Below are 22,499 nucleotides of genomic sequence, written 5' to 3'. Positions count from 1 at the left end.
GAGTATGTTCTTTTTGTATTCTTTACTCTATATTTGTTGAGGCAAAAAAAAAAAAAAATCTGTTGAAGCATCCATCATTCTTCTTAGGACTGCAGTTTAGGTTTCATTACCTCCTGATCATGTTGCATTGAGTTAGTTCTTTTCAGGTTCTTAGAATTTCGATTTTGACTTTGCTGAGACTATGTTATTGTTTTTTAACTTTTTATATGTAATTGCATGATGGTAACACCTTTTGAAATTAAGGAAGTAGGAAACATACTTTGGACTTATTATTAGTAAGGAAAAGCAATAGACGTAAGGTCACTCGAAGAAATTAAGCAATATAATATGAATATGAGCATGGTCAAGAAAGCATGTTATTGCTCACTTACAGGATTTAATAGATGTGTGAAGAGCTGTAGTTTAAGATGGACCAACTACTTGAGCACATATATCAAGAGGGGCATGCTTTCACTTGAAGAGGTACAAATCATCCTCAACTTCCACTCTATCCTTGGCAACAAATAACTAATATTTTCCACGCATAGACTTTCTTTTATTATCTGTAGATATATATTAAACATAATTAGAACATGATGATTTCTTTTTTATTCATTTTTTTATGTAAAATTGAAATCATTACATGTTAGGTATTTTGAAGTTGTTTGTGTGGTTTAAAATCAATAACGATTTCTAGCTGCATCAACTAAATTGCATAACCTATTAAATTTGTCAATTTTTTAAGTTAGTTTTTTTTTTTAAAGATTACCTTTTAAGGGAAAGTTATGTGTGATAAGATCAAGTTTTTGAGAGCTATTACATGGAAGAATGAAAAAAATAAGAGAGGATAAAATCTCCAGAATTAAGATTGAGTAATTAAAATAGAGAATAGTCAGTATTACATATGTAATCATTTCACTCATATTAATCACACTAAAGCCATTAGCAACACTCTTACGGCTTTCATTCTAAAACAAAAACCTGCTATAATTTGGAAGGACTTCAGATCTATATTCTTATGCACTTGCTTTTAACACTTTCTTCTTTCCAAAATGCTCTCTCTTGCTTTTTTAACTTCCAAGACACATCATTATGCCAATTCGTTTTGTTCTTCATAAAAAAATTGATTCTTAGTTAGAATTGCACTTTGATTGTCACACCAAATTATAATTTTCATTATCTTATTTTCGAACTCTAGCAATTCATTCATCCACGTACCTTAATTTTTTGCCTTGATATATGCCATTTATTTGCCAACAACTGATCGAAGACGTGCCTTATAATTCATAGTGTTCCAATATATGGAGAGCTCAGTTGAGCAATAATTTTATGTATGATTCATTTCTTTCAAATGCTTCATTTTGTTTCCTTTATAGCAGCTATCTTTAGCCTTTTGCATGTAAGAAATATATATCAATTCTTGGAATTGTAACTAATAAACTACCTTAATTTGACTACTAACTTTTTAACTTTGTAACACAGCTTGATTTAATAAGAATGGTTGGACTTGTCTCTAAGAATTTTTATTTGAAAAATTTAATAAAAGTTTTAAGTTGCAAGAAGCATAAATGTCATATGCATTCAACATATGATGAATTTCATGAAGATTAATATTCTTTATAGCCATTCATCTCAATATCTTTCCAACCTTCTTTTTTTATTTATATGCCATAAAAATGTGTGGTGTTAGTTGTTGCCTCCTTGTATATCATGTTCCTTTTATACATTAGTTCTCACATGAAAGAAGATATTAAAAATATGTTGATTTTAAAATAATCATAACATATCTATTCATGAGATGAAGGCTCTCTGATGAAGATGGAGATTTCTTTTAGCTGTGTAATTGAGTAAAGTCGGCCCGTGAGTTAGCTCGGGCTCTGCTCAATTGAAGATCCATAAGTTGAGCAAGACCAACTAACAAGTTTAGATTGAACCACTCAACTTGTCTGTTTGCCTAAAAATATTAATGTGAAATTTTATCAAAATATGTTAGAAATTTGAGTTGTTGAGCTGTACACGAAATTTGATTCTTATTGCCTTTTTCAGTATTTTGATACAATTGTGTACCTTTATTCAGGAAAAAGTTTTATTCTTAGACGCAATTTCACTCTAAATGGTGATCCTTATGAAGTTATTGTTGAGGGTATCAATATTTTGCAAATGTGCTGGCAAGTGTTGAGGACTGATCATGTTGTTATGTTTTGGTGATTTTGATTAAATGCTACTATAATAGTAATGAATTAAGTTAAAGAAAGATGAGAGAGAAAAATATTTTATTGTAAGAAGTTTTTATGTTTTGGTATTATCATTATGTCTGCTGAACCTCTTTTCTTACAATCACCTGTCGTATCTATTATCACGAATAACATTTGTTAAACACAATCAATGATCAAAGAATTGTAAACAGTAATGCAAAATGAACTGAAAACATTACCAAATTAACAAATATCTTTCCCTCAACACTCATGCATTGTCAACTTCTGCAGTTTGGAGTTTAATGGCATTTTGTTCTGTAACTTTCCCATGATAATCTTGCATGCCTATACTATCATTTGTTCTTTTACCATGAATTACGTTTGTATCAAATAATTCATACTCATTCTCACTGGTTGATAGAACACTATCCTTTGGTTTAGCTGCTTTGGGTTATGTAGGAAAAATAGATCGCTCTGCTATCTTATCAACAGCAGCATCTTCTCATGCATGAATGGAAGAATTTAATGAAATAATAATCTGCAGTTCATTACCCATATCAAGCAACCTCTCTTTGCAATTGAATGGATCAACTTTTGCATCTTTTGCAACCCATTCGCAGCAGTAAGGGATTCATAGTCGTTTATCTTGTTAAGCATTTTCATCCTACTCTATAGCATTTACTTGATTGTATGCTCCTTTCCATGATTTAGATGTTGATTACAATTTATACCAATTTTATTTACGAATTCATTTGTCAAATTTAGTTTAAAACATTAGATGGCTGAAATTATCGGAAACTGTATAAAATTCTAGTATCTCATTTTCCTTTTATGTTATAGAATAATAAGTATGTTTTTTATTTCAGAAAATTATCCTATATATATATATAATAATGGTTTCAACTATTTTTACATATCAAATTAAAATTATCTCCCCCATAAATTTTATATATAATTTTTTTAGCATTTGTCAATTTAGACACATTCATGTAATGCTTTATTATATCAATTTATTTTTGCATAACAAATATTTTACTTTTTTTTTTAGGATTATCTACATAAATTGTCTACATCAAATATATTGAGGCTCTGATTTATTGAGGCTGTGATTTTTCCTTCTTATTTATCATCTACTTCTTGCCCGAGGTAAGTAATTTGTACCTTTCATTATTTTATTTTAAGAAAATTTATAATTTTTGTAATATTATGCTTTCAATGTTCTGTGCAATTTTTCTATAATTCAGAAATTTTTTAGTTTTTAATTTTTTTTTACTCCAACTTTTATTGTCATACATTAAATTCTTCACATAATTTGTGATCAACTTTATTATTGGATTTGATTTTAATAATTTTTTATCATATTCTGACTACTGCTATATTCTATGATTTATTTTCTTATTAATTTATCATATGATGCCCACAATGAGATTATACCTTCACTCATAATATAAATTAGCTAGATGTTAAGGTTTACCGTGTAATTTCCATTGACAATTTTAATGCAATATTATAGAGGAAATGTTTTTTTTGCCATGCTTCTTTTATTTTGAAGAATATATGCATGCACCATATAGTTCTTTTATCTGATTTATGTGCTCTAGCTTTCAACATGAGGAGAAATCTTCTGAAAACATTTTTAATCAGTGGCTTCATTTTAAGATAACATATTCAACTTTTGAAATATCTTTTTTTGACTGATTCATTTTCTTCTACTTAAAGTAGCGACATAATATGCATTTCTTGGAACATCTCTTAATGTGAAATGCCAAACACACGAGTCATTTTATTCACCAATTCAGACATTTTATTGAGCAGCATGTACCAACAGACTGACGAGTTCGTGTGATTCTGGAAGATAAATGTTGAACTGTGGGTTGGTTTGTTCATTTGGAAGTTATCATGCATGGGCATCTTAGCACCTATATAATATAACTGGGCTAAGAGTATCATCCTAAAACTCTTTTTTCATATTAGTGTTGAGATGGAGATATTCATGGTCATGATTTGGTACTTTTTTATTCTGTCTACCGCACTACATTTTGAATTTGTACTAATAATGCTTATATTATATTTATGATGTTTCTTTGGGTTCTTGAGATATCTATAACTATGTATTGTTCGACGATTTTGCCATTTAGTTGTTAGTGCTATTAATGTCTCCTCATTGTTTTATTTAAAGTAGATGAGCTTTTGGGCTTTTAGCATATCTCAAATCCCTTTTTTTATTTAGGTTGGTTTTTCCTTTGTTTTGTGTTGCAGATTTGGTGAATAAAATGTCTAAATTTGTTCTTCTGCATGAATTTTTTTGCTAATATTATTTTAAGAAAAAAATATAATTTTTTACTAATATTATTATTAATTATAATTAATTATAGAAATGAAGATAATAATTTTATTATTTATCAAATAAAATATAATTAAAATATTCATTATATGAATTCTTATTTTAAATTTTTTATATGCACGTGCAATAAAGCTAACAAAATTAATGATACTTTTTCACTTAATTTTTATTTTTTTTCTTCATGTAAATTTTTTTGCACATGCAAATAAACATTAGTGATTATAATTATCTGTAATAATAAATTTAATAATTTTTTTTTCATCTTAACAATGATAATATAATTAAAATATCTATGAATTTTTATTTTTAAATTTTTATTCACGTGCATTTAATGCACGGACATTTTTACTAGTATATATAAAAGCTGTTTAGGATTCCACCCATAGCAAATCTTGATCGTTCATGTATAAATTTTAAATTAATCCACAACGTTTATATATGACTCTACAAATTCTATCATTTATCACTTTCTATAAAATATTTATTTATTCATTATTTACCATTATCGTTTAGGACTATTCATATTATTTAATTTTCTATTCATAGAAAGTATTTATTCAATCACACCTGTGTTTTTAAAATAAATTTAATTTCACTTTCCATGTTTGAATGTATTAATTATTCATTTATTTACTGCCATCGTTTAAGACTATTCATATTATTCAATTTTCTATTCATACAAAGCATTTATTCAATCACAACCATGTTTTTAAAATAAATTTAATTTCGCCCGTCGTGTTTGAATGCATTAAGCGAGCGTTTCTCTATCAGAGCGAGTGTTTCTCCATCAGAATCATCTGTTCCCACATCGAGCGATCCCAAAGTGAGCGTCCATCTATCACCTCTGAACGAAATCCTAGCTGACCACATATCCACAACAACCGAGCAAATTCATCTAAAGTAGACCGTTTCGATGGCTTCCACACCCGTTCCACTTCCGATTGCCGCACCAAACCGTTTTAGTTCCGACTGCTGCACCCTTTTGTAATGAAGAAATTTCTTCCTCAACGCATATGCATTTATAGCCGAACGGTTACTACTCCATCCGGCCTTTCAGCGGCTATCAAACCCAATGGTTTTCATTCCGCTTGTCCTGAAGAAGGGGTACCTTGCCGAGTGGATCTCCATTTAAAGTTGAACGCATCACTCCTTTCTACCTCTTCAACATAGTAGTGGCTCTCGCTCATCTCACGCTTGCCCAACGCAACAACTTCTCCGTATTTATCCCTCGCCAAAACCATCCACCCAGTAGTCTGGTCGAACGCTCTATTGCATTTCACGTAAGCTCGCTGAGCCATTATTAAAATTTTCAAATACATGCTCTTTTTCGGGTGATTGATTTGTTTGTGTTCAACTATCCATTAGTAGATATAACATTGGTTGTTTTTCTCTTTAAAATTCTGTTTGTTTAGTGTTACTTAGCCAGCCCTTTTTGATGCTAGCTTTTCGGTGTGTCATTTCTCTTTCCAGAAAATAAATGCTCTTTGATTAATTTTTGTTTTTTAGCTTTGAGTTTGTTTAGGTCTAACCCCTTCGACCCCAACATAAACAAATAAGGATCACGAATGTAAACAAACAAGGGTCCAGCCATATTCGACTCAACTCCATCAATTAGATTATAGCTTTAAAAAAATCTTTGCATTATGTTTTTCCATTGGACATCTAGAATTAGCATGTAGAGATAAAGGCAACAAACATAGTTATGCATACCAAATGAAAAATGACCATACTCAAATCATGCTCTCTATAAAGATAAAGGCAACAAATATAACTATTCATAATTATGTGCACTTATCTGGCTAGAGATAAAGGCAACGAACATAACTATACATAACAACATAAAGTATGTCCACTTATCATTGAAATTACAGTTCCAATGCTCATCAAAACACTGCCAAGTTGAGGGTGGGATTGCAAACTCAGCTTCTCAAACCTCGGAGTCTACTTTAATTATAAAAAAAACAACCATTTTGTCTACTTATCAGTCACACATTCACCAATCAGCAATGCTACATTCATGAAGGTCCAAGAATTTGTGGAAATACCAATGAACACATAATATACATCTTACCTATAGTGTGAAGTTTATGGTTACCAAGCAATACTACATTGATATCAACAAAAGCACTCTGATGACATGGATTTTAAGTTCATTGGACCCAATACAAAAAAGAAAAGGTATATTTCTTAGCACATTAGGAGGCAGGATAATACTTATCATTTGGTTTAGAAATAAATTGTGTAAATAAATAATTATAAGATAAAATTCAGAATTCCCTGGAATTTTAATATTCTTACGTGAAGCAAAATAAAGTTCATGGATGATTACTACACTATATTGATAACAAGGATATCGAGAACTAGCAACAACATGTGATGACTGCTGAGAAGACCTCAACTCCAGTGCCAACATTGATAGCAACAACAACAAGGGAGCTAACAGGGATGATAAGGTACAATATAGACTATTGGAGTTGAAAAAGATAGGGATATGTGGCAACGGAAAATAAAAATACATGTAAGCAGGAGAGAGATGCTAGGTAAGAGTAAAGCTAGACAGCCACTAATGAAAAAAAAAGAGAGAGTATATTTTCAATTTTCTCCTTATGAATATATTATTCTGTTAGGTTTCCTAGCTCTTCTCTAATCAGTTCAGCATTTTTTCTGTTAGATTTCCTAATTCTTCTCTAACCAGTTCAGTATTCTGCCTGTCCTATGGTTCATCTGCTCGTCTCTATTAGACTTTATTTTTCCTATAATATTTCTACATCTAATTTCATAGATAGATGTAGCCAACCTAGATAGACGCTTAGAGCTTCATTAAAAAGAATATAAAATTTGGCTTTCTTATCAATTCATCAGCGTCTTCATTACCTTTATCTCAACTAGCATTCTTGCCTAATTAGTTAATTAAGATTAGTATATTGAAGTATAAGTATATGAAATTTATAATAATAAAAATATATAACTCAAATTATATTATAATAACTCAAATTATTAGTTCCACAAAAAAAGTTTTCACCAAACCGTGACAACTCTCAAGACATTTTGTACAGCAATCTTAACATATATTATCACTTAATTAATTATATTATATTTTTAATAATTAGTTGATGAAAATTTATTATTTTAATATTCCATCATTTTAAATTTCTATTATATTATCAATTTTTAATTTTTTATCATTTCAACGATCCATTCATATTCATATCTAATAAAAATAATGATATCAAAAATACAATTATTGAATACAAATATAAGAACAGTAATGTTCTATTAAATAACATTTTTTTTATTATCAAAGTTTAATAAAAAATCATCAAACATACCTCCCTATTCTTTCCATTTATCTTATTCGTCTCTCATTGTATCTTTATAAATTCTCTTTTATTTTACTCTTCAAATTTCAAATTGAATTGAGGTTTAGGACACTTCTTAAAGTTTGTAGTTGAAATAATAATATCCAATAGCTCTCGCCGATCCTCTATTGCAACTCTCATGCAAAATATTATTTTAAGTTTTTTTATTTTTGACAAATTTAAAATCAAATATAATATTTTTATAGATAAATAATTATTTGTGTGTTATGTTTCTGTTATTTTGATTGATATTTTGTGAATTTAATTGGCTTAATGATTTAGAAGTAACTCAAGCCTAATTTTATGGTCTCAAATTGAAATTAAAGAATTTGGGATTGTTATGAATAAATCTTAACTAAACTTAATTATTTTCAAAATTTTAGGAATAATTTTAGAAGCATAAAATCATTATATAAATTTTACTTCTATTTAGAATTTATTTTTTTGTGTTATACAGTTTACTTTTAATTCCATTTTAACCTCAGTTTTATTTTAGCCTTCACAATCTTATGACATGTTTTATGAATTATGCTTTCCATCATCTTATAAAATATCAAACTTTCTTTATTTCATAATTTATTTAACTCAATTGGATTTAATATTTTAAAATAATATTTGATTGTTGAAACACACATATCAATATGTTTTGATAGAGCCCAATAAAATAATAATTTATGCTTAAACTCCCTCAAAAGGTTGTTAGCAATATTTTTAACATTAAAGTCTTAATTTTTTTAATTTATATTTTTGTATTTTACTTCAATAAATAATTAGATTCCTGAGTTTAGGTTAAGTTCAGTAATAGGTTTAAAAAAATTAGTAATGCGATATTTTTTATTCTTACATCTATGGCTAGATTTTTTTTTTAATTTTACTTTTTCATTTATAGGAGACTCTTCCAACTTATCTACAATTATTATAAAAAATAATAATAATGATATAGCATATCATAAATTATTTTTAAATTTTATTTATTTATTTCTTATTTTTTAAAATTTTCTTCACGTGCATCATGTGCGCATGCATTTATACTTGTTGGAATAAGTCTTAGAACATTTTCCTTGAGTCAACTTCTTAAACCTATATATGATCAAATTCCCCAAAGCCCTTCTCTTGACCGCATGGATCAAAATTCCTCCATCGCCTTGGATTCAAGTAAGCTTTTCAGTATCATTTTAGTCCTAAGAGAAGCCATTTACCTCCCCACAAAGAACAAGAAGCTCATACTCTCTTCCATATTTCTTTGCTTATTCCCAAATTCTCTCCTCTTGATAAGCAATTACATATCCATCTACCCTCTACTCCTCAACTTCGTCATGAAATTATATCTCATCACCAAAGAATATCCCACTACACTGCAATTCTTTGATGCGGTCATTGGGCTAAGAAATGATGCAGAATATTTTGTTAAAGTACATGTTTTCTTTTTATATTCTCTTACATAATATCAACCATCTCCATGATGATGATCGCTTATTCCTCTCTGTTAGTTTATTCTGGCAAGCAGTCAACTCTTAATGATGCGTATTTAAGGTTAAAGTCGACTTGGATTCCTGTTTTTATTACTTGCATATACTCTTCTATGTTGTATATTGGCTACACAGTTCTATCACTATGTTTAATCGCCGTTCCGATGCTCGGTGCAAATGGTTCGATAGTTTCTATCATGATTGGTGGATTGTTTGCGATGTTGGGTAGGCTACCGTCTATGTATTTGGCAATGATTTGGATGGTGGGAGTGGTGGTTTCAGTGGCAGAAGAATGTTGTTTTGATTTAGAGGCTTTGTGTAGAGTAGGTAGATTGTTAAGGGGAGAAGACTCCCAAGGTTTTCTCATTGCTTTGATGTTGCTGTTGGCTGATGGATTGTTCACAGGAGGCTCTGGCTTTGCTGGGGCGAAAAATGCTATCGGATTTATTCCTTGTGAATGTTTTGGTGTTGATGAAGATGTATGCTTATATGGTTTATACTGTCTTTTACTGTGAGTGTAAGAAAGAAGTTTCTTATACAAGAGTTGCTGTTAGTCATAAAGAGGAGTTGCTGCATTGATAATGATTTTTAGTTTTATTATTTGAGAGAAAATGTGTTTTCATTTTGTTTTGAGAAAGAATAAGTTTTTCAGGCAACTGGATGATAATAAAACATTTCTAATTACTTTATCCAAATATAGATTTTTTCTTTCATTAATATTGCAATGTTGATGATATATGTGATTTTCAGCCAACTAGATGATAATAAATATTTCAAGAAGATCATCATCAAATTCCCATACATCAATTTTTACGAAATTTTTTGTAACTTTATAGGCAAATCATACAATTTGGGCTTGTTTGGTCACCGATACAGTTCAACCAAATCCTTCAATATATCTCAAGATCAATCAAATATATAGAAATTTATATGATCCTACATAGAAAGGCAATATTTTTTCCCCCAAGTGGTAATGTAACACCCATGGGATGAAGGATTTAAATGGTAAAGGTACTTTATTTTTCCATGGCAACATTTGAGGTGCTTTTCATTCAAAATTGTTATCCTATTTATTATACTTTTATTATACAAGAAAAAAAAATTAAAACTTTAATTTTACATATCAAATTTAATTCACATAAAACGACGGCCTCCCGATGACCCTGTTAGGAGAGTAGATGTATGAGATTTAACCTATGTTAGGATAGGTAGAGGTAGACCTAAGAAGACTTGGTTAGAAAATATTAGAAATGACATTTCTTTATTAGATCTAAATGAAAAATTGATTTTTAGCTAGATACAATGGAGAAAAAGGGTTTATGTAGCCAACCCCATGTAGTGGGATAAATGCTTGATGTTGCTATTTTATATCAAATCTAATATTTAATTATAAAATTATCCAAAAACATTCTCTTTTTATTAATAAAATTCTCATCTCTTTTTTATATGTGTCTTGGGTTAATCTTCTAAATGAGTGATTGATTACTAATTATCATAAAGGCTATATTATTTATATATTTCTCATTTCCATCTAAGGTTGAGATTAGGTTTGTCATGAATCTCATCTTAATCATAGATCATTTGATATCAAAACATAGGACCAAGTAGGGGTGTCAATATTGGACACGACCCGAAAACCCGGCCTGAACACAACACGGAAATTTCGGGTTCGAGTTGACCCGAACCCGAACCGGGTCTGGTTCGGGTTAGAGTTTTCGACCCATTTTAGAAATCGGGTCGGGTTCAGGTTGACCCAGAAACCCGGAAATGACCCGGATCGACCCGCTGACCGAGCTACCCGCGTCTGCCTGTGGCAAATCCCGCTCCTGCCCCGCTTGCCCGTCGCTGCCTCGTCAGCCTGTGGCAAATCCCGCCTTGCCCTCCGCTGCCCCATCACGTGAAAATAAACAGGGCGGCAGGCTGCATGTCCTGAGGAGGACCCAAGCCCGTGTCCAGGCCCGCATGAGGGCTCACCGGCTGCCGCGTTTAGGCCAGCGCCCACTTTTAGGTCGTGTCGGGTGACCCGAACCCGAAGCGGGTTGGGTTTGGGTCCGGAAAACCAAACCGTTTGTAAAAATGGGTCGGGTTCGGGTTGACCCGAACAGTATCGGGTCAGTTTTGGGTTCGACCCGAACCCGACCCATGACCCGAAATTGACACCCCTAGGACCAAGGCTCCTAAATTATGAGAGATGCTAGCAATAAATCCATATAAAGTACTATAAGATTTAAATTTTATTAATAGATTTGTTATTTATGTTTTAGAAGACTTCTCAAAATGAATGATGAGTTGCACCTCTAATGTGAGTATATTGTTTCTAGGATAAATAAAGATAAATTGTTGATTATGAGTGTCAGATATCCCATTCCTAAGGACTTGATAGTTCAAATGAGAAATTTGATCATGAAATAAGCTTATTGCTTAGTATTTTAAGGACATAAACAAGGAAATTCGTAAAACTCTTATTCTTTTAATGATCCTTTTGATATTGAAGTTAGGATTTTATACTCAATTTTGTAGTCATTATTGGGTCTTGATGCGTGCTGATAAAGTCTTGGACTAACTTAATGAAAGTGATAGAGTTACCATCACAATAAAGAGTGCAAACCAATGCTAATAATGATAGCTGATACCAATCAATGTAAGATTAAAAATGAACGAACCTAAATTTTAAAAAGAAATATACAAGCAGAAATAGAATGAATAGTATTTAGATGACATCCAAGAGTAGTCTATAATGCCGATCTTCTTAAAGAGTGCAGACCACTGCTAATAATGATAGCTGATACCAATCAATGTAAGATTAAAAATGAAGGAACCTAAATTTAAAAAAAAAAATATACAAGCAGAAATAGAATGAATAGTATTTAGATGACCTCCAAGAGTAGTCTATAATGCCGATCTTCTTAGTTAGCCTTCTCCAAAGGTGATAAAATAAGATAGATCATTAGATCTTTTAGCAAACCTTCACGATGAATATGAAAATGCCCTTGATGTTGAATGCCCTTATAATGGATAATTCATCATCATAAATTAAATCACAAAGTATAATTTTTTTGTCTCATCACTTATAAGAATGGATATAATAAAACATATATTGAATATTTTCTTAAGAAAAATATATCATTTAAATTACAAAAATGGTAAAGCTATTTCAAGCAAAAGTTTATGTACCGAATATCTCTTATTAGTTTTTGACTTTAAGATGAAGGGGCAGAAAATAATTAATAAAGTAAAACACTGTTCTAGGATTAGATGAGACATTTAAAGAATATTAACAAAAATATTTTTGAGAGTAAGATACTAGATCTTAATATTTTTTCTATGTATGAGGAAGCTAATGTTATATGGGAAAAGTAGCTAATAATATTAAGAATGTTGCAAAATATGTGTTTGATTTTTTAAAGGGAAAAACCCCTAATAGTAAAAATAGTTGGTGGTCGAATGAGAATATTCAAGAAAAGATAAAAATAAGAAGATTTATTACAAAAATTGGTTTAGATATAAAAATTCTGATTATTGGGAAAGATATAAAGATGTTCGTAAGGAGTCTAAGAAAACAATATGTGATGCAAATACTTTAATTTTTAATGATTTATATAATAGATTAGATATTAAGAAGAGTGAAAGATATATGTATAAGTTAGCCAGATAAAGAGAGAATAGTAGTAAGGATTTAGTTCAAGTGAAGTGCATTAAGGATGAAGATCGAAAGGTGTTTTTATTAGAAGAAGATATTCAACAAAGGTGGATGAGATATTTTTATAAACTATTCAATGAAGATTATGAGAATCGAATTGATTTTAGTGACCTTAGCACCCTAAATAAAATAAAGATTTTTGTTTTTATCGGCGTATTAGTAAAATCGAAGTTAGAAAAGTTTTAAAGAAAATGGTGTGGAAAATCTGTTGGACCTGATGATATCCCAATAGAGGTGTGGAAATACTTGGGAGAAGAAGGAATTTCTTGGCTTACTAAACTTTTTAATATCATTTTGAAGACTAAAAAGATGACAGATCAGTGAAGAATGAGTATGTTGATTCCTATTTTTAAGAATAAAGGTGATGCACCAGATTGTGTGAACTATAGAAGAATTAAGTTAATTTGTCATACTTTAAAACTATGGGACAGAGTTATGGAGCATAGGATGCAGCGTGATACTAACGTTTCTCAAAATCAATTTGGGTTCATGCTGAGTAGGTCTACTATGGAAGCTATACATTTATTGAGAGGTTTGATGGAGAAGTATAGAAGAGAATAAGGAGGATTTATATATGATATTTATTGATTTAGATAAAGCATATGATAAAGTTATAAGAGAAGTGCTATGGAGAGTTCTGGAAAAGAAAGGGGTTAATAATGCTTATATTCAAGTCATTAAGGATATATATGCAGGAGCTGTTACTTGTGTCCATACACAAGGTGGTTTAACCAAGTATATTCCTATTTCAGTTGGATTACATCAAGGATCAGTATTAAGCACATATCTTTTTTTCTTTAGTCATGAATGTTCTAACTAGACATTTGCAAGAGATTATACCTTGGTGTATTCTTTTTGCTGATGATATTCTTCTTGTTGATAAGACTAGAGAGGGCATTGAAGGTAAACTTGAATTATAGAGGTCAATGTTTAAAATTGTGTATTCGGGTATTGAGGCATTTTTCATTCGTGAGGCGAGGCGTAAGCCTCAAGGCGTTTTGAGGCGTAAGCCTCAAAATCAAAAGATTGCGTAAACATAAAATGATAAATTTTTTATATACCAATGAGTGAATAATATAAAATATAAATAGCATAAGATATGAAATGAAATCAAATATTCCAATAATAAGACAACATGAAATATAGTTCAACTCAAAATTATATCTTTCCAAAATCCAAGTATTTTTTTTTTCATTAACATATAATTCAAATTTTCCAAAAAAACATAGCAATGACACATCACATAAGAACTCATAAGTCATCAGCACTGACATCACTAAGGGGCTCTTCATTTGAATTATCATTATGATGGACTGCTCTCTCCCCTTCCTCCTCTCCTATAGAGTCCAATGTTGGGCATTTACTTCAAAATTTATGTAAGTTTTAATATATATACCGTGAGGCGTAAGCCTCATGCCAGTGAGGCGAGGCGGGCCTCAAGGCGGGCCTCAATCAAGTTGAGGTGCAAGCCTCATAAAAAAAACTCGAGGCGTAAGCATCGAGGCGTTTTTTACTGGAATTGCGCAAAGGCGGGCCTCAAGGCGAGCCTCATATTGCGCAATTTTAAACCATGATAGAGGTTAACCTTAGAGTTTAAAGGCTTTCGATTGAGTAGATCTAAAACTAAATATATGGAATGTAATTTTAATAATAATAGTTCTAGTGAGGGGAGTGTGATTTTGGGTGATCGAGCTATTAAGAAGTGTACACGTTTTAAATATCTTGGGTCTATTATTCAGAGTGATGGTGAAATAGATGGGGATATTATTAGTAGAATCCAAGTTGGATGGTTGAAGTGGAGGAATGCATATGGCTTGTTGTGTGATAGAAAAGTACCCCTCAAACTTAAGGAAAAATTGTATAAGATGGTGGTTAGATCTACAATGCTTAATGGTGCAAAATGTTGGCCATTAAAAGAGAAGCATAATAGTAAGTTAAGTGTTGTAGATATGAGGATGCTCAGGTAGATGAGTGGCTTTACTCTTAGAGACGGGATAAGAAATGAGCATATACGTTAAAAGGTTTGAGTAGATCCAATGGAAGATAAAATTAGAGCGAGTCGCCTTAGATGGTATGGCCACATAAAACGGCAGTCTTCCGATGACCCAGTTAAGAAAGTAGATGTATTGGATTTGACTTATGGTAAGAAGGGTAGAGGTAGACCTAAAACGACTTGATCAGAAAATATTAGAAATGAGATTTAACTTTTAATAGGGCATAATGGAGAAAAAAGATTCATGTAACCGACCCCACATAGTGGGATAAAAAGCTTGATGTTGTTGTTGTATCACTTAACACTTTATATCTTATATAATATTTTATTTCATATGCATGTAAATTTTTTACTTCATAGTTCAATGGAGAGTTAATATGTCATCCTTTAATATATTATTTAAATATTATATAAAAAATGACTATTAACTTTTATGTTGGTTTTATAAAATTTTTAGATTTTGAGGCTTGCGCCTCAAAACGTCTTGTTGCTTACACCTCGCCTCACGAACGAAAAACACCTCAATACCCAATTTCACAATTTTAAACCTTGGCATTGTGGAGGCAATAAGTTGCTACTTTTTATAAAGTGCCCATTTAGCAAATGCATATGCCATATATGATATGGCCTCGTTTAGCTTGTTATGAACCTATGCTAATATGATATAAGAACTTCTGTTGATGTCATGTGCATAAATGCCTTCTCTATGTGGGGACAAAAGAACCTTCTTATATGTATAGGGTATTTAGGGGTTGAAGGTTGAGGGTTGAATGAAGAGGAGAGTGGATGAACCTTATTTTTCTATCGTCAATGAGTTTTGACACTGTATCTTATAATTCTAGAGGCAGATGATGGAGAATTTCATTGGTTCTTGAGCAAACTTTGATTCCTCTTTTTCATCTTGATCGTCTCAAGTAATTTCAGACATCAATTTTTTACTTACAAAGACTTTCATTGAAACATTTTTTATCTTATTTTATATTTTAGTATTTTTCTTTTTCTTTTTGATTTATTTGTTTATTATATTTATATAAAAGAAGAAAATGTGAATTTCTTTATTCTACTTTTCGGCAAGTTTTAGCTAGCAATTAAAATGCATATACAAATAAAGAAGAGAACCTATTTGAACTTGGGTAAAACTCAATAAGTTGAGATACGATAGATTTCACATAGGTGTGAATTTAATTTATAAGTTGAGTGCATAACCATTAATTCGTGTTTTTGAGAAGTTGAATAATTTTTCACTTACACAAAAATTAAAATTTAAGCAGCGCCATGACTTATTTTCACTCTTGAGTGACTGGGACAACAAGAACCAAGCCAAGATGGAAACACCTTGGCGGAAAAATGATGACAGAACACGACCCAAGCATCACAATGTTTCATCCCATTCCCAAGTGAATCGAACAGTGATAACCATGTTAAAATGATAAAGCCTAAGTATTATAGATTGTATAGTTTTCATTATTGCATTTAAGCATGTCGACGAATTTTGAGTCAAGCTAAAAAGTAAAGCTTGAGCTTCAATATGACTTATTCTTGCTCTTGATTTTTGGTGAGAACAAAGTTTTTTTTTTGTTTTTTATTTTTTATTTTTATTTTTATTTTATTTATTTATTTATTGGTGAGAACAAAGTTGAAATGGCAAAGCAGCTGATTTTTGAGTCAAGCCAAAAATAATGCTTGAACGTCACTTGGCTCATCCTTGCTCCTGAGTCAACTTGTGAGAACAATGATGAAATGGGAGCCCATGAAATATTGGGTCATTCTTGTTTTCAAGCAAGTTGTCAAACTTTTGGCTCAAGAAAAAGCGAAACCTGAAATAATACCATGGTTCATTCTCATTCTCAAAGGGCTGTACAATGCAAACCAAGCAAAAAATGACTCTAGCCCGAGTAACATAATGGTTCATGCTTGCTTCCAAGCGACACTATGATTCATCTTTATTCTCAAGGAGTTGGCTTTTGAGAACCAAGCCAAATGGCAAAGCCCGAGTAGCATACTTGTTTATCTTTACTTCTAAGAAAGTTTGCATATTTCTAATTCAAGCTAAAAGGCAAAGCTTCATCAATATCAGTGCTTATTGTTTCCAACATGTTGACTATGAGAATAAAGTGAAAATCGACAATGTTTGAGTAGTGCAGTGGTTCATCAATGGATTATGAGCTTAAACCAAATCAATGTTTAAATGGCATTATTGGTTATCCTTCTTTCTGAGAAAGTCATATTTTTAATCAAGTAGCTTAGTTTGGATGTGCAATGATTTTCACTTGTCTCTTAATGAGCCATTGGCTTTCACAATATTTTTAATTGCTACCAAAATATTAGTTATCTTAGTCTTAGAAGTCTTTGTCCTTATATAATTTCAAAATAATATGATTTTTTTTTGCTTTAGGGGTGTTAATAAATGATTTTACACAACAACTAGACAAGAATTTTACTAGAAAATTTTGGATTTGAGTTGACCCGATTACTATTCAGGTCAGGTTTGTAGACTAGAAATTGGATTGACCTGCATAAATCAAAATCAACTTGAAATTGACCAAATTATTATTTGAATTTTTAGTTTTGAAAGTTAGAAATATATTGTTAAAATAGACTTTTGTATTACTAAGTTAAGCAAGTAATATTTGAGTTAAATAAGTTCTGTTGATGAAAAAAATTGTATGATCTTGATCTGTAATAAGTGGGTTTGACTAGTTGGGTTCAAGTCGAGTCATGTTCGGTTCAAACATTTTGATCCATATAATAAACAGAGATAGTTTTGGTTAAACAAATTTGAGGTTTCGACTTTGAGTCAGTCATGAACTTAACCTGTCAACCTTAATTGGCAGCCTAGTTGGCTTGAGGGAAATCCAAAGCAAAATTTTTTGGAGTACCACTTAATTAGCTTTTATGGTACAGTCGTATTAAAGAAATCTGTCTCAAAAAATCACTTGTAGTACAAAGTTTTACTTCACTTTGTCTTATGTCTCCTTTAAGTGGATGAATTTTTTAATTATTTTTTCGCACCCACAATCTTTACCTTTATGTTGATTATTTTGAATATGGGTTAGTCTTCTACATGTCATTGAAATTTTATAGATTTTGGATTGGTTTGTCTTGAGCATGGGCCAATCAAACCCAATTGCTTCTTTGATTCTAAGTTTTTTTTTAAGTTCTATATAAACCATGGAATTAATTGATATTTAAATATATTCCATCTTTATTGTCAGCTCAAAAATATTGGAATTTTATGTAGTTGTCAACCTTTCATCTTGGGAGTGTTGGTGTCTCCAAATTTGAAATGTCCATCTATTTTTGGAGTTTGGGCATTCCACGGTGCCATGTGCCAAGCCCGTGTATACACTCACAAGCTTACTTCACTCTCACACGCTGCATGAAATTGCAAGCACAAAAAAATTGGAAAATTCACACTTGACTATAACTCTATTCACCTTAATCAAGTGACATTAACTCTCACCTTCAGCTATAATTTATTCCTTCTTTAGTTTAGTTATCTGAGTAATGGTTATTAAATCACCCTATCCAAGAAAGTTCTCCCAAAATTATGAGTTGAGTATGATCAATTCATTCTAATTTGCTATATTGGTGATTTTTCCTCACCCACCAACGTCATGCTCATTCATGTTTTTTTCTTTAAATCCAAATTTGCAATATTTTTCAACATGTCTCTGAATTGATGGTTGGGGAGGGTCATCCACCACCATACTATTGCAATTTTTGAGTAGCTGGTAATAGGAATTAAAATAATGTTAGCTTTAATATGGCTTAAAAGAGTCTATTAGGATGGCTTTCTCATTGCTTTGATTTTTGTGCACTATTACTCATCCATTTGCAATTTACTTTTTTGTTGGTTTTCATTTTTTTTTTGAGGGAAGCTGCTTTGGAGAATTATATATATGCTAGAATGTGGTAGTTGTAAGAAAGTCATTATTCAATTTTGAAATTTTTTGTAAAAACTACAATAGCTTTCAATAAAATTACTTTCTCAATAACAACTTTACAATCTTCTTGATAAAATGTTGTTATTGCCCCTAATGGATCTGAAGTCTCTTAGCAAAAGCTGAGGTGACTTTATACATTTGACTAGTAATACACTTGAAATAATCACATAATAAGTTATATTTCTAGATCCTTTTAAATTTGTTTGTCGGTTTCCTGATACAAAAAACTTGGAAGGCACAAAATTTGAGATTATAATTTGGGGTTCCAAGTTGTAAGATACACTTAGAATCAATATGGAATAAGCTGATCATAGAGAAGTGCTTGGCGAAAGAGAAGGTTACGTGCTACTTTCATTATTGGAAAGATGTGTCTACATGTAGTTGTTTTGTTGGCTTTAGTTTCTAGTTACAGTACATATTTAGCTTTGAAGTGCTTCAAAACATGAGAACGACAAATCCTTTGTTTGTTCACTAATCAAATCCTGGACTGCATTCCTTGCTGGCGTGCAACTGTAATATTAAGCTTGTTAATAAAGATAGCGTATTGGAAATCTTTCATGGTTTTCTTGATTTCTCTAAAGCTTTGATGTATGTCGTGTCCAATCATAGTAAAAAAAGTTTTATTTTATATCACAGTGCTTTGAGTCATTTTTGGTCTAACTTTGAGTGGCTTATGAATATGAAAACTTATTATATCATCATCATTTCATCTTTACAAGAATTTTTGGGTTCAACTTTTTATGGGATTTAGTAATAGCTCGTTCATTTGGAAATAACCTATGTGAAGCTAGCTAAGCTTACCTATAAAATGTTTTAAACTTATTTGAATACATCTAGCATTTACTTTTTGTGATTCCAGTAAAAGCAAAGGCCTTGTTATTGTTATTGGCCCCTCCATTTTGGTGAGTTGTTCAACTTATATGCATCTTGTCATGCTCCAATATGCATTCTCACTGCTCTCATGACTTGTTGAGTTCGACTTGGTAACTCATGACTTGTTGAGTTAAAATTGGTAATTGAAATACCATTTAACAAAATCAATCTAAAGATTCATGTTGATTCATGTTAAAGATTCAATCTTTTGGTACCAATACTGAATTTAGCAAGCATATCTTGCTTCTCATCACCTTGTCTCTCTTTTCGCATACATATTCAATGTGATAGGGGTAAAGAGGGAGTGATGAGTGATAAGAAGATAGTAGCTTGATTTTTGTTATGTTTTGTTCTTTTTTTGTAAGTAGAAGCCGTATTTAAATTCATTGTAATCATTTAAAATGAATCTCCATTATTTTTTTTTTCATGTACTTGAATCGATAAAGTTCTCATCCCCCACCCCTTCTCTCTCTCTCCCAACCAATATCTTGCTCTCCAACATAAGGTCAGTGTTGGAGGAAATTATAGCTTTATTGCTTCAAGTGCATGAAAAATAACCCTGATGGAGAATCTATTTTATATGATATTAGTTTTTTTTTTTTTTAAATCCCAACTCTTAATTACAAACAAGAAAACTAAAAAATGTTTAAATTAAAGTTAGTCTCTCCTTTTCCTTCTCTCTTAATTCAAGTATGGAGACCAAATCCTAATTCTCTTATTTGCTCAAGAGAAATCTTTTTTTTTTTTTTGTTGAACTATGAGTTTTCTTCCGTTGTTGTTTCACTTGCAAATAAAATATTTTGGTAAAGATATGCAGAAGTTAGGCTTGTACATATGTGGATGTGGGGTTCCTACATCATAAAAAACCCAAGCTATGGAATTTTGCTTCTTTGACGAGGTCAGTTAGATTTATAGAAATAGAGGGAGAGTGATTTAAAGAAATATATAAATGGATTTATGATTGGTGAAAACTAGAAAGATAGAACTAGTCATTATGCTTGCAAGTGGAGAATTCTTGATTATCCTCTTTATTTATTGAATGGATTCTTTTTGCTTAGCTTTTGATGGACTCTTGATTTTCTTGAGTAGATGGAGAGAGAAGAGAGGTATAGTGAGAGAGAGGAGAGAGAAAGAGAGAGAATTGCTTAACAAAGAGTGGATTGTGGTTGTCAATGCTAGGTTGGGGATAGTTTGTGGGATTGAATTAGAGTTTTTTTGTTTCAAATGCATGAAAAATAATTGTAATGAAGGGTTTATTTATTGACTCTTTATAATAATAATTTATTGAAATCCTTACTCCTAATTACAAGCAAGATAAGTGGAAAATGGTTGAAGTCAAGTTAATAAAATAATTTCTTATCGTTGTCTCATATCCCAATCACTGGCGAGGTATAAGAAGAGAGAGAAAAAGGAGGGAAGGAGTAGGATACATTTGCTTGATAATTATTATTAGCCTCTTGTGTAGCCCTTTCATGTAGCTTTTTGTATTTCCATACAATCCATGCAAGCTACACCAAGCCATTATTTATTACAAATTTGGCTTAGACATGTTGAAGAGTCTCCTTGTTTTAAGATGGCTCACTTAATCTAGACTTGATTATCCCAACCATGGTTAATCATTTAGATCCAATCAAGTTTCCTAGTGCACAAAGTATGAAGATGCGAAGATGTTGGGTACTTCATCTTCAGTCTTGCTTGTGAGAGTTTGATTTATAGTTTTGAAGCCTCTATGGTTAATTTCCATTGCCTTTCTATGTTTGGAGGGCATCATTGTATCTTCCAAATCCATCTTCAGAATACTAGATGGATGAGGGTGTCAATCGTTGGGGTCATTATAATTAGGGAGGTATTTCAAGAGGACAGGAGAAGGCAATGCATATTAAGAAGATAATAAGGAGATTCAATATGGAGTTCTCCATAAATATTTTATGAAGGGAACCCTAGGAATGTTGATGGAACTTAGTGTGAGGCACTCATAATAGCATATAGCAAAGAGGGGCCTCGAAAACAAATTTGACCCATAATAGTAGAATTAAGATGTTAATGTTGATGATGCTATAGTAATTTCCACATAGGTCATTTATAATGGTTAAGAATGTCCAGAAACTCATTTCATTTATGTGGCTACTCAATTTAAAAAGCTTTACTTATTTTGGGTTCATGTGCTTCTAGTTATTAGGTATGTAAAAGGGGACTATGCATTGGTAGTGCATGAAGCATTTGGGGAGGATTTGATGTGCGCTTCCAATATCTCTTTCATTTTAGAGATGCGGCATCCATCACCGGATCCTATGACTTTTAGATCACAATTGATATAATTAATGCATGCCTTTCTAGACACACCACACCAAGATTATCTTTAATTGGAAAAGTTTTGTTCCTTAAGTCAGCAATTTACTCCTAAAATATAATTTATTTTACTTATAAAAATGATACTCCCATCTTTCGATTATTAGTGTATACCATTTTGATGAGAAGTTACATTGTATATTTTATCCCAATATTGGCAGTATAACATCGAACGAGCTATATGCCCTTTCATTTATTATAAATAGTTATAGTATATTATAAACTGTGTCCATGCTAATCAATAGCATAAAATGGCTCTCACTATAGTTCATAATGTAGTAAGATATGCCT

The 22,499-nt window shown here is 31.3% G+C and overlaps 1 protein-coding gene across 10 annotated transcripts in view; it reads left to right on the top strand.

Annotated features, from left to right (window-relative positions):
* The window catches only part of LOC110115722 (probable histidine kinase 2), a 48,494-nt gene that overhangs the window by 24,060 nt on the left and 1,935 nt on the right, over positions 1-22,499 (top strand). For 7 of the 10 annotated variants that reach the window (XM_028693490.1, XM_028693496.1, XM_028693495.1 and 4 more), the window contains one exon: positions 3,223-3,320. The gene's annotated coding sequence lies outside the window, so the exon portion shown is untranslated. Of the gene's footprint in view, positions 1-373; positions 2,964-3,222; positions 3,321-5,309; positions 5,799-22,499 lie in introns of those variants that run through there. The other 3 variants (XM_028693492.1, XM_028693494.1, XM_020849049.2) reach the window with 3 other exon arrangements.

Source organism: Dendrobium catenatum, unplaced genomic scaffold, assembly GCF_001605985.2.
Source record: "Dendrobium catenatum unplaced genomic scaffold, ASM160598v2 fragScaff_scaffold_306, whole genome shotgun sequence".
NCBI classification, from domain to species: domain Eukaryota; kingdom Viridiplantae; phylum Streptophyta; class Magnoliopsida; order Asparagales; family Orchidaceae; genus Dendrobium; species Dendrobium catenatum.
Note: the sequence above shows the minus strand (reverse complement) of the source record. Positions and strands in the feature narration are given on the sequence as shown.